Source organism: Arabidopsis thaliana, chromosome 5, assembly GCF_000001735.4.
Source record: "Arabidopsis thaliana chromosome 5, partial sequence".
In the NCBI taxonomy this organism is placed as follows: Eukaryota; Viridiplantae; Streptophyta; class Magnoliopsida; order Brassicales; family Brassicaceae; genus Arabidopsis; species Arabidopsis thaliana.
The window spans coordinates 10217318-10231636 of record NC_003076.8 but is presented as its reverse complement, the minus strand read 5'-3'; the positions used below and the strand labels follow the sequence as shown (position 1 = coordinate 10231636).

The window sequence follows — 14319 nt, the reverse complement described above, 5'->3', positions numbered from 1 at the left end:
ATTCACATGTTTGTCTTTTTCTGAATATTTAAGGTTCCGATAAATAGTAACTAAGGTGAAATAATTTGTACCAATCAATAAATGACACACACTAATTTAAATGAGTAAAGGTTATCATCTATTATATATACTTACTACAAATACAAATATTGTAGGGTGAGTTAAATATATGTACTTCCACCGTGATTTAATTAAGGAAGTGTACATGTAAAAGAAATATTTAGGTAGAAGAAAACATGCAAAACGAATATGCTTGATTTAGCCCTATTGCTAAGGATACGCGTAGTGGGAAGATAAAAGATTTTCGGATATCTCGCATTTAATGAGTCGACAAAACCTGCAAAAAAATCCGCCGGTGTAACTTACAGTACGAGAATCGTAATGATGAGGGGGGATATAATTCGGTTTGCGTGTTTGGCTATTTATTACACCCCTATCAATGTTGCTTCAACAACAAAACTGAAAACACATAACGGAAAATATCTGCATTTACTAAGGCGATGATAACAAGATTAGAGTAATTGAAGTTTCAGGTAAGAAGTTAATTCTCAAGTTACTTTGTTCATCATATGTAGAGTGTAATAAATAGTACACCCTAACTTAGGGTTTGAAAATTTTGTCTCATTCGAACGCTAACACTACAATTATGGATGATTATCGACAGGAACTATGGCGATGGTTGTTAGACTGGTTCGAGTAGAGTGGAAAAGAGATGAGTCTGGATGCTATGAACACGTCGCCGAGTTAGATGGGTTATGCTTGGCGGTAAAAATCTGGGAAAGAGACCCGTTCGCTAAAGTTGTTGACGCTGTGAAGGAAAGATTATCACTCCAGTCGGAAGATGAAGTTGAGCTATCATACCAATGGTCGCAATGGATGATGGGCCCAGATTGGCAGAGGGCAAACCCGATCCATATTCTCGATGACGAGGATATGACTTTGTTTATGGCGATTCGATCTGATCTAGAGGAAGTTCACCTAAAGGTCAAGACCATACGAAAGATGTTGGGGGCATCAACAGTAAATTCCTACCGAAGCGTCTTAGATATAGGAGGTATGACCTCGGAAGCGATATCCGATAAGTATTGGAATAGCAGTGAAACAAGAGCAGCTTAGGATTCGGCGGTAACGAGAATGTTATTTGGTAACGTCGCTGGTAATAGTGTGATTGGTGATCTCGGACTTGACAAGTATGGTGTAGTAACCCACATAGTAAGGAGTGGGGGTATAACTATCCGAGAAAATACGGGGGAGACTAGTGTAGGAAACGTCGCACCAAGAACCATATCCCAAGGCCAACCAAGTGCAACCGCTAAAGGGAAAGAACGTGTCTTGGACGATAAGAGCATTAAGGACTTGGAGTTCGCAGTTTGGAGGAAAACCCAACAGGCAGTAATGCTGAGAGAGATGCAGGAAAGAGAAATACGACTGGCTGGCTCTATGGTAGGATAACTCGACATGACTCCGGCTAATGCTAAGGATAACGAGGTTAGAAGGCAAACAAGTTCAAACCCGGAGGAAGCCATTCGTCTTACACTTGGCAATGCGGACCCAGCTCTTGACGTGGTATCAATAGTGGCGTTATCTTCAACTGACTCGACATTCAAGACACCGTCGAATAGTATAAGCTTCTCTAGTGAGGATCTAATGGACGAAGATGAAATATCTAGTAACAATTGTTTGGCCAGGATAGGTAAGTTATCAAATACAGTGCACATTATCGAAAAACATACATGTTGACTTGTAACAAAAAGGAAACAATCTGATAACGGTCTTCTTATTCATATACACAGGTGAAGCCGATGTGGCACACTACTAATCAGACCCCGACGGACCGCTGCGTATGGCACCCATAAATACACCAAAAATGAGTATAGTCAACAACATTGTTAGGGGGGAGGTTGTTGCAACTCAAAAATAAGTTACTGAGTTAAATACCCATGTTCGCCGGAGGTTGGCAGATATATATTTGAAAGAAACACCAGTGCCAACCGTGTTGTGTGACAAGGACGCCCCACCATATTTTGACGATCCGGGAGAAGAAGGTAAAACATGTTAGGATATAAAATGGATTGGCACCTAAGTTTTAATGTATCTACAAATTTTAATGATAATATATGACATTTATATCAGACGATATAGTATAGTACCATTAGGTCAGACGCTAAGATATTAAGAGTAATTCGGGTATTTACCTCGGTAAACATTAACATATCTTCCATATGGTAGATTGTTCAAGAATAAACAAGACTGTGCAACAAAACTTGCAATACATGCGATACGGCGAAAGTTTCACTTCATTACCGCCAAGTCTTGCCCTAACATTGTCCTCGCTGTGTGCGTAAGTCATACATGCCTGTGGCGTGTTTATGCGACAAAATTGGAGGATAGTGACCGGTTCAAGATAAAATGTGCAAGTCAACATCACACCTGCAGTGTAGACACCAGAGGAGACTTTCACAAACAAGCATCTACAGCTGTGACTGGGAAACTGATGAGAACAAAGTATCTTGGGGTTGGTAGGAGGCCAAGGCCTAACGAGTTGAGGAAGATGCTCCGGGATGAGTTCAGCCTAAATGTCTCGTACTGGAAGGCATGGAGGGCTCGAGAAATAGCTATGGATAATGCGATAGATTCGGTGATGGGCAGCTACGCTTTGATCCAGCCTTATTTCATGCTTCTTCTGGAAACAAACCCTAACTCTCTAGTTGCCCTTGATACGGAGAAAGATAAGAAAGGTGTGGAGCAATTCAGGTAATTGCTTTTTGCCCTAGATACAGCTGTACAAGGATATTCTTATATGAGAAAGGTGATAGTGATTGATGGAACGCATGTGAGGGGCCGATACGGTGGCTGCTTAATTGTTGCAAGCGCTCAAGATGCCAATTTCAAAGTCTTTCCCATTGCTTTTGGGATAGTGAACATCGAGAATGACGATGCGTGGACATGGTTCATGGAGAGGCTCACGGACGCCATCCCAGATGATCCGGATTTGGTGTTCGTTTTAGACAGGCACTCATCGATTTATGCAAGCATACAGAAGGTAAGTTATATACCGAACCCCAATAATTATACTATTACATCGATATATATATAGTTAATCCCCTAATTTCGTGGCTATCTCGTAAATGTTACTTTACCTTGAGTAAGTATGTATCATAACACTGATACATTATCGCTAATGTACAGGTTTATCCGATGTCTTCACGCGCGGTATGCGTTGTCCATCTAAAAGAGGAACATAGTCTCAATATTCAAGTCGGAAGGGTTGAGCTTTTTGGTCGCCACTGCAGCCCAAGCTTACCGGCCAAGCGACTTCAATCGCATCTTTGCTGAGATAAGAGCTATGCACCCAGAATGTACTAATTACCTCGAAGACATTAGGTTTGAGCATTGGACGCGCTCGCAGTTTGTGGGAGATAGGTATAATTTCATGACAAGCAACATAGCAGAGTCGCTAAACAATGTCTTAACCATGGCAAGGGGTTATCCGGTAATTTCTCTCTTAAAGACTATGCGAATCACACTTGTTACATGGTTTGCCCTCAGGCGAAAAGCTGCACAACACGAGGGGAATCTTTTGCCCCTAAGGTGAATGAGATGGTCATTGAAAATTTTGAAAAGGAGCAGGATATCTCGTAATTAAAATAGGAGATGCATTTTATGAAGTGCAAGAGAGAAAAGATTCAACGTTTGCGGTTAACCTTTGGGAAAGGACAGGCACATTCATAGAATTCCAACTGTTAACGATTTCGTGTTCTCATGCCATAGCAGCAGTGATAAAAGAAGGAATCTGTGTCGAAACAATGGTAGGCGTCCACCACACCGTCCCATATCTGAGATTGGCGTACAGAGGAGTAATCATGCCCGTCCACGACATGGATACACTGACTCCTTCCCCCAGTAATGTCAGAGGCGGAAAACTTGCGCCACCTTACGTTCGTAGGCCACCGGGAAGGCCGCGTAAGAGAAGACTATTCTCTAGGGAAGAGTTCAAGGTAACATTGTTATTAACGGATATATATAACAATAAGATATAGAGCTAATGTGGATGTTATTTATGTCCAGAAAAAATCATCAAAACGTTGCTCCAGATGCAGGACAATGGGACATAATAGGGCAACGTGCAGGAGACCGATAACGGTAACATTAATTTTAGCAAATATTATTAATAATTGATGAACATCTCCATCCATGGTACCAACACAAGTAATTATGTGTAGGGTCCATAGCTACAACTCGGAGTGGTTTTTTGGCGACTGAAAGAAGTTTTTTGAGTAAAAGGAGGTTTGAAAGGATGGTACCATGAAAGTTGGAAACTGAGAATGTATGATAAATAATGAAGAAGGATCAGGAAATTTTCGCTGTATATACGTACGGAATCTGATCCTAAGAATGTAATATTACGATCGGGGGCGATTCCCATCAAACCTCCTTGTATGCATGTGATAAATTATGTTAAACCTTCGGTTAAATGCTATAATATTGTTTAGTACTTTTGTTTACGATGTTAAATAGCTAAACCCAGCTAAGTCAATATTCGTAACCGGAGCGTAACAAACATGTTACAATGGAAATCAATAAATCTTATGAGGCAATGGTACACACACATTATTAGAAAAGTATGATACAACATTATCCAATAAAATGAACATTACTGAGTACGGGATAATATATGTGCTAATAATCATATGAATCAATGTTAGCATCTACAACTTAAATTGGTAACAACTGTATAATAGTTGTGTTACATGCATAATTATAAGCGATTATAATAATAGATACGTACTAAGGTGACTTGTATGAAAATATATGATAACCCCATACAAAACTCTGTTAATAACTGGGTTAGCGGGTATGGAAAAAGGCAAATATCATATAAAACTTGTGTACTGATATCAGACCGCGATAACAAGTAATACTAATATTAGCGACGACAAAATAAAATATGGGTTACATAGTAAGAAGACAAGATTAATAACAGAAGAAAAAACACAAACTTTAACGAATGTGTAAAACTTGTGTTAACAGGTAATATATGTGCTAATAATCGTATGAATCAATGTTAGCATCTACAACTTGAATTAGTAACAACTATATAATAGTTGTGTTATATGCATATTTATAAGCAATTATAATAATGGATATATGCTACGGTGACTTGTATGAAAATATATGATAACTTTTTATCCAAGACAAATATAATATAAAACTTGTCTACTGATGATATCAGACCGCGATAACAAGTAACACTAATATTAGCGACGACAAAATAAAATATGGGTTACATAGTAAGAGGACAAGATTAATAACAGAAGAAAAAAACACAAACTTTAACGAATGTGTAAAACTTGTGTTAACAGGTAATATATGTGCTAATAATCGTATGAATCAATGTTAACATCTACAACTTGAATTAGTAACAACTGTATAATATTTGTGTTATATGCATATTTATAAGCAATTATAATAATAGATACATGCTACGGTGACTTGCATGAAAATATATGATAACTTTTTACCCAATAGAAATCGGTTAATAACTAGGTTAGTGGGTAATGAAACATGAAAATATTATTATAATTGTCTATTGATATTAGACCGCGATATCAAGTAACACTAATATTCGCGAGGACAGAATAAAGTATAAGTTACCTAGTAAGAGGTCAAGATTTAATAAGACTCGGAAAAAACACAAACTTTAAAGAATGTAAAAAACTTGTGTTAACAGGTTTACTGTACTAATGTTAGCACCTAATATAAAACTTGTCTACTAAGATCAGACCGCGATATCAAGTAACACTAATATTAGTGACGACAGAATAAAATATAAGTTATCTAGTAAGAGAACAATATTAATAAGACTCGGGAAAAAACACAAACTTTAAAAAATGTATAAAATTTGTGTTATCATGTAAGAGTAAAAGTAATAGACGAGATATGTATTAATGATAGCACCTAATATAAAAACATTCTACTGATAATAGACCGCGATATCAAGTAACACTAATGTTAACAATGACAGAATAAAATATAAGTTACCTAGTAAGTGAACAAGATAAATAAAACACACAAACTTAAAAATAACTACGTCAATATCAACACGATATTTTAGAAAATTATATAAAACTTGTCTACAGCTATGAGTCCACGATATCAAGTAACAGTAATATTAGCGTTGACTGAATAAAATATAAGTTACCTAGTAAGAGAACAAGATTAATAAGACTGGGAAAAAACACAAAATTTAAAGAATATATAATATTTGTGTTATCATGTAAGAGTACAAGTAATATACAATATATGTATTAATGATAGAACCTAATATAAAACTTGTCTACTGATATCAGACCGCGATATCAAGTAACACTAATGTTAACGACGACAGAATAAAATATATAAAACTTGTCTACAACTATGAGTCTGCGATATCAAGTAACAGTAATATTAGCGCTGACTGAATAATTTATAGGTTACTACGATAATTCTTCCAACCGAATAATAATGACACTAAATGTAGAATATTGTTTATAAATTGTGTTAATTTATAAGTTAGTCCTTAACATTGTTTTTGTTTCTTAAAACGTATTTTATCCACGACAATTTAAAATATAATAGAAAACTTGTCAACAGCTATGAATTCGCGATATCAAGTAACACTAATATTAGCGACTACGGGGTATTATATGGGTTAACAACGACAGTTTAAAACTGCGTTCTCGGCTAATAAAACAATTTTACAATTAGTGTCTAATATGATTCTAATATGAAGACAATGTTAATAAAATGATTACGTGTTCATACCATTACCCAAGTTTTCGGTGGCAAACCGATATAAGCCAAAATAAACCATCACCATAATAAAAGAACCCATCCGGGGGACCATAACCAAATAGCAAAACAAAACAGGTCATAAACACAGAGTTCTGATACGAAATAGTTCGATAACTTTGAAGTTATGAAGCAACACCAACAAGTATTATGGTCGAGACAAGTTTCTTAGCTTCTTGATCCAAGGCAGCTACATCAAAATTCACACACTCCTCGATCCCACCAGCGGCATGGGCGTGAATGAGAAACACCGAGAAAACGCCTGAATCAAAGGACGATGTGACCTGAGGTATACCATGCAGGCGATCAATCGAGAAAGGGTGTAACGAGATGGGATCCCTGGACGAGTTTGCCTGCTTGAAGAGGTAAGGGAGCATAGCAGCAAGCGGCTGGAGTTCGGCACACATCGCTGAGTCTTTGCGAAGCTGAATATTAGAATCAAGAGTTGTGATCTTGTGCGCCTTGAGATCAACACACAATGCCACCCAATGTTTTTTGTCGAAATTGAATGGCATGTACACAAAATCCGCCTCATCAAACAATCTTACACGATCTGCCTCGCCGACACCCATAAGTAGTTCAACAAGGACTGCGGGGAAAATGAAATCTTCGGGCGGGGATGTTTTGGAAAACTTTAAAAAGAGCCTAGTCAGTTGTGAAACAAACTTGGAACCAAGCACATCTACCCTTAGCTTCTCACCATCAATATCGTCAGTCCTTAAAAGATGCCTACTAAATTTAATAAGAGCGTCCATGACCTTGCTGGTGAACTGTTTTTTCCTCTCAATAATGTCAAAGATCTTTTTGGCTGATAGGGAAACTTCACCAACAATGCTAATGAAACTGCAAAACCATGAAATTTTTAAAAAAACATACCAGTAACAGCCACACATCTTACCTTGTACAATTGAAAATAATGTACCATTTATTTGATAACAAGCTTAAAATGTAATATTGTTACCTTTTCCCTCTGATTTTAGACAGAGAACGTTGATAACGTTCTTCTGGATCGGTAACAACCTCACCGACGCTCAGCAAAGGGGACGGGTGACCAACAAGCAGCTTGGTTTTCTTGTCAAAGTGGAACCGCCCATCTAATTTGCTAGACAGAGTCCTAGGTATTTAACTTTTCCTTCCTTTGTTCACCTCAACATCGGGTACAGTCCCAATGGCTGCTTTTGTAGCAGACGGGTTTGAAGGTGGGGGTGTTGTAAAGTCCTAAAACATGATTAAAAACAAAATAAAAATGTTAACATGTAGTAGGTAGTTTACATCCAGCAGAGGACAAGAAAATGTACCTCATCAGAATCCCGATGAGTAGGTGACAAACTAGTCTCTCTAGCAGCGACATCACCAATCTGTAAGAAATTTAAATTGGTGACTAGATGCCCAACATCCAATTACCGTTAACTATATGTTTATCGTAGCAAAAATATACTTATAGGGTAATATACATTTGGCTTTATAGTTATAGATACAAATTACTTGACTCGAGGCTACTTTAGACACATCTGCAAGGGGCTGCATAAAAAACACACACATTTAAATAACGAGTACAGAAAAATTTGAAAATGACCATAAATATTCCAATCGTGTGCTAACAAAATAATAAACTGCTAACCAACCTCCTCGCTGGCACGAGACTGTAGTTGGGAGGAATGCAAGGGGAAATCGTCGTTACCCTGAAAGGTACCATTGAGATAGTTTATTATTTTGCATATAACGATAGAACTAACAACTAAGATTAACAGTTGGGTAAAAATGCTCACCTTTACCTGGCCTCTTTGAGGAGTTGGTTCAACACCAACGAGAAGTTCCTCAATTGTTAAACAAAGCGCCAAAAACCTGTGAGGTGGGGCTTAATAGGCAAATAATTAACCAATTAGAACATAAAACAACTAACCTCAATTGAAACATACGACAACGGATGGACATTTGAGTCTTCTGGGGTGTGTTCTAACACACGAGTTGCGGAGGGACGGTTCATATCCTAAATAAAAATTTGATTGCCGAGAAAAATATATGTTAGCGCCCTAATCTGAAGAATACGTTATAGTAATCTATCAACTGATAACCAATATGTTATCGCCTCATATTTTGTTATTAATGTTATCGGATAAGTTATTTACCAAATAACAAATATACATCCAAATTTCAATTGAGGACTAAAATGAGCAGCGGTAAAAAAGATTAATTAAACAAAAAAGAGAGACATGGTCACCACCGACTGTGGTAGTGTCGTCTCCCATTTCAATGTCGCCCTACAACGCATACGAATATTGCAAAATGGTAACAGTAAATTTTTAAAATAAATATAGGGTCACACACAAAACAGTTATTTGTACACATATAAGGAGACTTTTACCAGTTAACAATATATTTGCGCCATAATATACTCGCATATGCAGCAGATCGGGCTTAAAAAAATTATTTAAAAAACATAACTCACCTAGGCGTCCACGACTGTGGCGGTGTTGTATGCGATCTCCGCGTCGGCCTACAACGAAGACGTGAATAAGAAAAATTGGAATTCGGCTGTTAAAATTTAGGAGGGGTAAACTACAAATTATGTCTCCCCAGCACCGAAAAGTAAAACATAAATAACTGATAAATATACACCCTAACAAAACAATTATCGGATTATGGCTCCACAAAAAAGTTCTTACGATAAGTTTAAAATAAAAAAAGATAAAGGTACATGATAACAAAACAATTATTATAATAACTTATCAGTTATCAAGTTAACAAAACAATATATTGACACAAACAAGCAGTTATTTGTACACAGGTAAGGAGACTTATAATAGTTAACAATATATTTAAACCATAACATATTAGCCTACCCAGCACATCGGTCTTATATATTTATTATCAAAACAGAACTAACCTGGACATCCACGAGTGTGGCGGTGTTGTCTGCAATCTCCGCGTCAGACTACAACAAAGACGAGAATAAGATAAATTGACAGTTAACAATATATTTTGCGCCATAACATATGACTCCCCCAACAACCAAGCGTAAACAATAAATAATGTTAAAGCTAAACACTAACAAAAGAGTTATCTTATATATTTATTACCAAAACAGAACTAACCTGGACATCCACGACTGTGGCGGTGTTGTCTGCAATCTCCGCGTCAGATTACAACAAAGACGAGAATAAGATAAATTGACAGTTAACAATATATTTTGCGCCATAACATATGACTCCCCCAACAATCTAGCGTAAACAATAAATAATGTTAAAGCTAAACACTAACAAAATAGTTATCTTATATATTTATTACCAAAACAGAACTAACCTGGACATCCACGACTGTGGCGGTGTTGTCTGCAATCTCCGCGTCAGACTACAACAAAGACGAGAATAAGATAAATTGACAGTTAACAATATATTTTGCGCCATAACATATGACTCCCCCAACAATCTAGCGTAAACAATAAATAATGTTAAAGCTAAACACTAACAAAATAGTTATCTTATATATTTATTACCAAAACAGAACTAACCTGGACATCCACGACTGTGGCGGTGTTGTCTGCAATCTCCGCGTCAGACTACAACAAAGACGAGAATAAGATAAATTGACAGTTAACAATATATTTTGCGCCATAACATATGACTCCCCCAACAACCTAGCGTAAACAATAAATAATGTTAAAGCTAAACATTAACAAAACAGTTATCGAGTTGACTTAACCATAGTTTGCCCCGACAGTCTATTACACATATTATCGAATAACTATATGGTTATATCATATAACCTAATCAACGTTTCCACCTAACAAGCGGTATTAAATGGGTATTCGAGCAATGAAAACCCAACCTGCCCGCCCACGCCTGTGTTAGTGTCATCTCCCATATTACTGTCGCCCTACAAATAATACGTTGACTACATATTAGGGAAATATACCAAACATTAGCAGTTTAAAATGTTAGCATGTAATTTAAAAATAATACACTGCCCTCGGACCTATTTTTGAAAAATAGTTCTTTCCTCTATCGGATCGTCCTGAAGATCAGAAGCATTGTAAAAAGAAACAACGTCGTCGATGGTGGATATTGCTTGGTCTCCTTGAAAAGACGGAAGGTTGAAATCAGAATGCAATGGTCGGGAGTAGCTAGGAGGGGGATTTGATTCCTGATCTCCAGAAGCTGTTTCATTGTTGGACTCCTACGGGCTAGGAACAAGATTGGTATTTTCTTCGACATCAGCAGCTTCGGGGTTAGGTTTGGTACCATTGCCTGCTGCTGCAGAAGCCGTTGAAGTTCGAGTATCGACAACTAGATTTTCCAAAAACTAGTGAATAAAGCGTTAGCATCTAGACAATCAAACCCTTCCCTTTCATCTACACCGGGAATTTTCTGCTTCCTCCTGAGCCCAACAGTGTTCCTACCAGTTTTTGTACCTTTCCTGCCACGAACTACTTTTGCTTTGCCACCTCTCTTGGGTTTTTTCACTGCAACAACAACCTCAGATGGGATACACCCCCCACCAAACATTTTATTCGAAAATGCCTTCCCTTCTTCCGCCATCTTCACCAAATTCTCCACCCTAACGTCATCTTCATCATCTGACCAAGATAAGTCTTCCGATGGATTCATCCGGGAATCGGGATATATGATAGGATCAACATAAGCCTGCAGCCAAATAGGATGAACCAACGGCAAAAAAAATTAGCAGCGCGTTAACCACATGCTTATCAGCTAAGTATATCGGTATGGCGAGTACACAAATAATAAAAAACATACACGGTATGCAAAACATTATCGCGATACGAGGTCACCGAGAATTAAACTTGTTATCAAACACTAAGCATATATAGTAAAATATTAACAGATTTATTATCGCCGATAACAAAAGTTGAATGGTGTTAACACATCTATTAACGTTGTACTGCAAGTTAGGGTTACCTCGCATTTTGCATCCACATCCTTGGCATTACCGAGCTTGAGTGCTACACCCTGACGAGGACCTACGACAACGGTGGGGTCTACATCAGAATCAGAACCAACGATCTCGTCAATTTGAGGCCCTTCCTGTATAACAGGTGCTGCTTCCAATACCACAAGTTGCAATGCGTACAGAAAACCTTGAACGGTGATGCAAGTTGTAGCAAGCTGCTCAACTTCCCTCTCCTTAATGGAAGTCGTCATCATCTCGAAAGACAATCGCCCCCAAGGATATTTCAGAAACCACTGCAAATCCTCGGCCATTTCAGCGTGGTCTTTCATAATTTTGGGGTAGTGAGAGGTCAGCAACAAAAACCCATCAACGAGAGCCAAACATGCATATCTTAACCTAATTTCCTGATCGGTTACAACCTTCTTCTTGAGCATCGTAATAACTCTTTCCACCATTACATCTTCTTCGAGACCAAACAAGGAACTATAATAAGGGATCTGCTTTCCAGTAGTTCCTTTCTTCTTCTTTTTTGGAACCTTTGGGTATTTCCCACAAGGAAGCCCGGTGACGATCTTGAACTCTCTCAGCGAGAATCTAACCGGAGTACTAGCGTACACTATCCAAATTTCATGTGGTTTAGCAACTTCCAATTGCCTACTCAGTAAAAATAGACTATAACTCGCCGAAAACGCCGGTTTATTCGGAAAATCCATCAACCCACCAAGCGAACTGTTAATGATGAATGCCCGCTCTTCGTCATCAAGTGCGTTTATGATGCTGCAAAGAGTTTTGATTTTGTTGTAGACATTAACCCTCTTGCCTAAGGGTTTTTCTCCAAAGGCAATCAATCGATTAGGTAGTTCAACTTCTTCCATCTGCAAAATAAGATGGGGATTTGTCATAAATCGGCAAAAACCACAGAAATTCATCAATCAAAAACCCAAAAAATCAAATCCATACCATACGATCGAGACTCAGCGGAGTATACCGGGTAAACAATAAAAATCCGATTGAACACCAAATTTCCTTCTATGAACGGCAGTTTAGACTTTCGCTCTCTCTTTGGGACTCTAATAAATGAATATGTGAACAGATGAGTGTAGAAGAAAGGAAACACCGCTTCGGTTTTCTATAAAAGTTCAATTTAGTTCATAATTATATCACGCTTCTCCAAAAAAATCTATCAAAAAGATTATGTTGCCTTCTGACACAATACTAGTCCAACGGTAATGAGATTTTCGAAAATATATTATAGGGGTAGCATAGTATTTACCACATAAACAGTATAAGACAAACAGTGGCAAAATCAAAGAATAAATTTCGGATTCTTCTAAGTACATATATTGACAATACCCAATATTGTAAGACAAACACAAAGTTAATAATAATTTCAAAACAAAATCTCGAATAAAATCTAAATTATTTTTGTTTGTTTAAAATGACCATTGTAGCTCCTGTTTCCTCACGTGACATGATCCAAATTCACTAAAAAAGAGAAGAAAGGAGAAAAACCTTCAACAATGTTGTTGGGTCATACGAAGCTTTCCGCTTTTCTCATTGTGATGATAACGTTCTCACAAGCCCAATGATGAACCGAGTTTGCAAACGATATGACAACAAACAGTTTAATTTCAAAACTAAATGGGATAATAAGAAATTTAGTTCCCAGCAACATATATCCAATATCATCTCAAACCTGAGATTTTTTTAAATAAAAGTAAATTAAGTTCCCAATAAAATCTATAATTATCAAAGCTACCATATCGACTACAAATTAAGGAAGGAGAATATCGAATGTGTTTCCATAATGTTGTTAAATCAAATCAAAATCAAATCCTTTTCATACTAAAAAAATATTATCACATTAAATATTTTTTATAGTTAATTTGATTAATATTGTAGATGAGAAAACTAGAAATGTTAAATCAAATTGTTCATTTGCTTATACTTTACTATGTTTGCTTAATTTTTTCTTCTTTTTTTGTTTATTTATTTTTGCTTATATTTGGTCAACCTAAAAACCCCAATTTATTTATGGTGAATTAATTATCTATGCTCACAGAAAGTGGAAATTAGGTAAGTATGCTTGATAATTCTGTATTTAAACCTCTCTACTCGCCGACAACAATCTATGATGCTTTTACCCTTACCAACACGAGATATTGTTGGATACGTAATGATGCGGCAGCATTTAATGCTTTTGAAGATATCGTTCTTTTCTTAGTCGCTATGTTGTTTAGTGGTAAAAATTCATTACAGTTAAATTAAGTTATCGGGTACGTGGTAGCAGGTTTATCCAATGTCCTCCCATGCGGATTTTCTCGCAGATAAGAGCTACACAACCATTCATGTATTGTCGCATTTATCATGATAAGAGGGTTATTATCAGTTAACAAACATTGTAGTTCAATAAAATTTGTAAATGCGTTTGGTATGCAGGGCCCGTAGTAAAAAAAGTAGCATCGAGCTTTTGGGGGTAGAGGAGAAGGTTTTTTGAGGAAGGAAGTTACGGATGGGAGAGGCTAGGATGATGCAATCAATGTTCTGCCGATGTGTGTTATAAATAAGAAACTTGAAGGA

At 37.1% G+C, this 14319-nt stretch overlaps 2 pseudogenes across 2 annotated transcripts; one reads left to right on the top strand and one right to left on the bottom strand.

Annotated features, from left to right (window-relative positions):
- Window positions 1-669: 669 nt before the first annotated feature.
- On the top strand, window positions 670-4037 carry AT5G28253 (annotated as a pseudogene; the record flags this gene model as incomplete). Its single annotated transcript has 1 exon — window positions 670-4037.
- A 2919-nt stretch (window positions 4038-6956) lies between these two features.
- On the bottom strand, window positions 6957-12614 carry AT5G28250 (annotated as a pseudogene; the record flags this gene model as incomplete). Its single annotated transcript has 18 exons — window positions 6957-7674; window positions 7793-7902; window positions 7978-8049; window positions 8130-8189; window positions 8317-8352; window positions 8457-8513; window positions 8601-8648; window positions 8735-8821; window positions 9045-9092; window positions 9719-9766; window positions 9927-9962; window positions 10135-10182; window positions 10343-10390; window positions 10660-10707; window positions 10879-11007; window positions 11044-11117; window positions 11189-11474; window positions 11748-12614.
- Between the last annotated feature and the right edge of the window lie 1705 nt (window positions 12615-14319).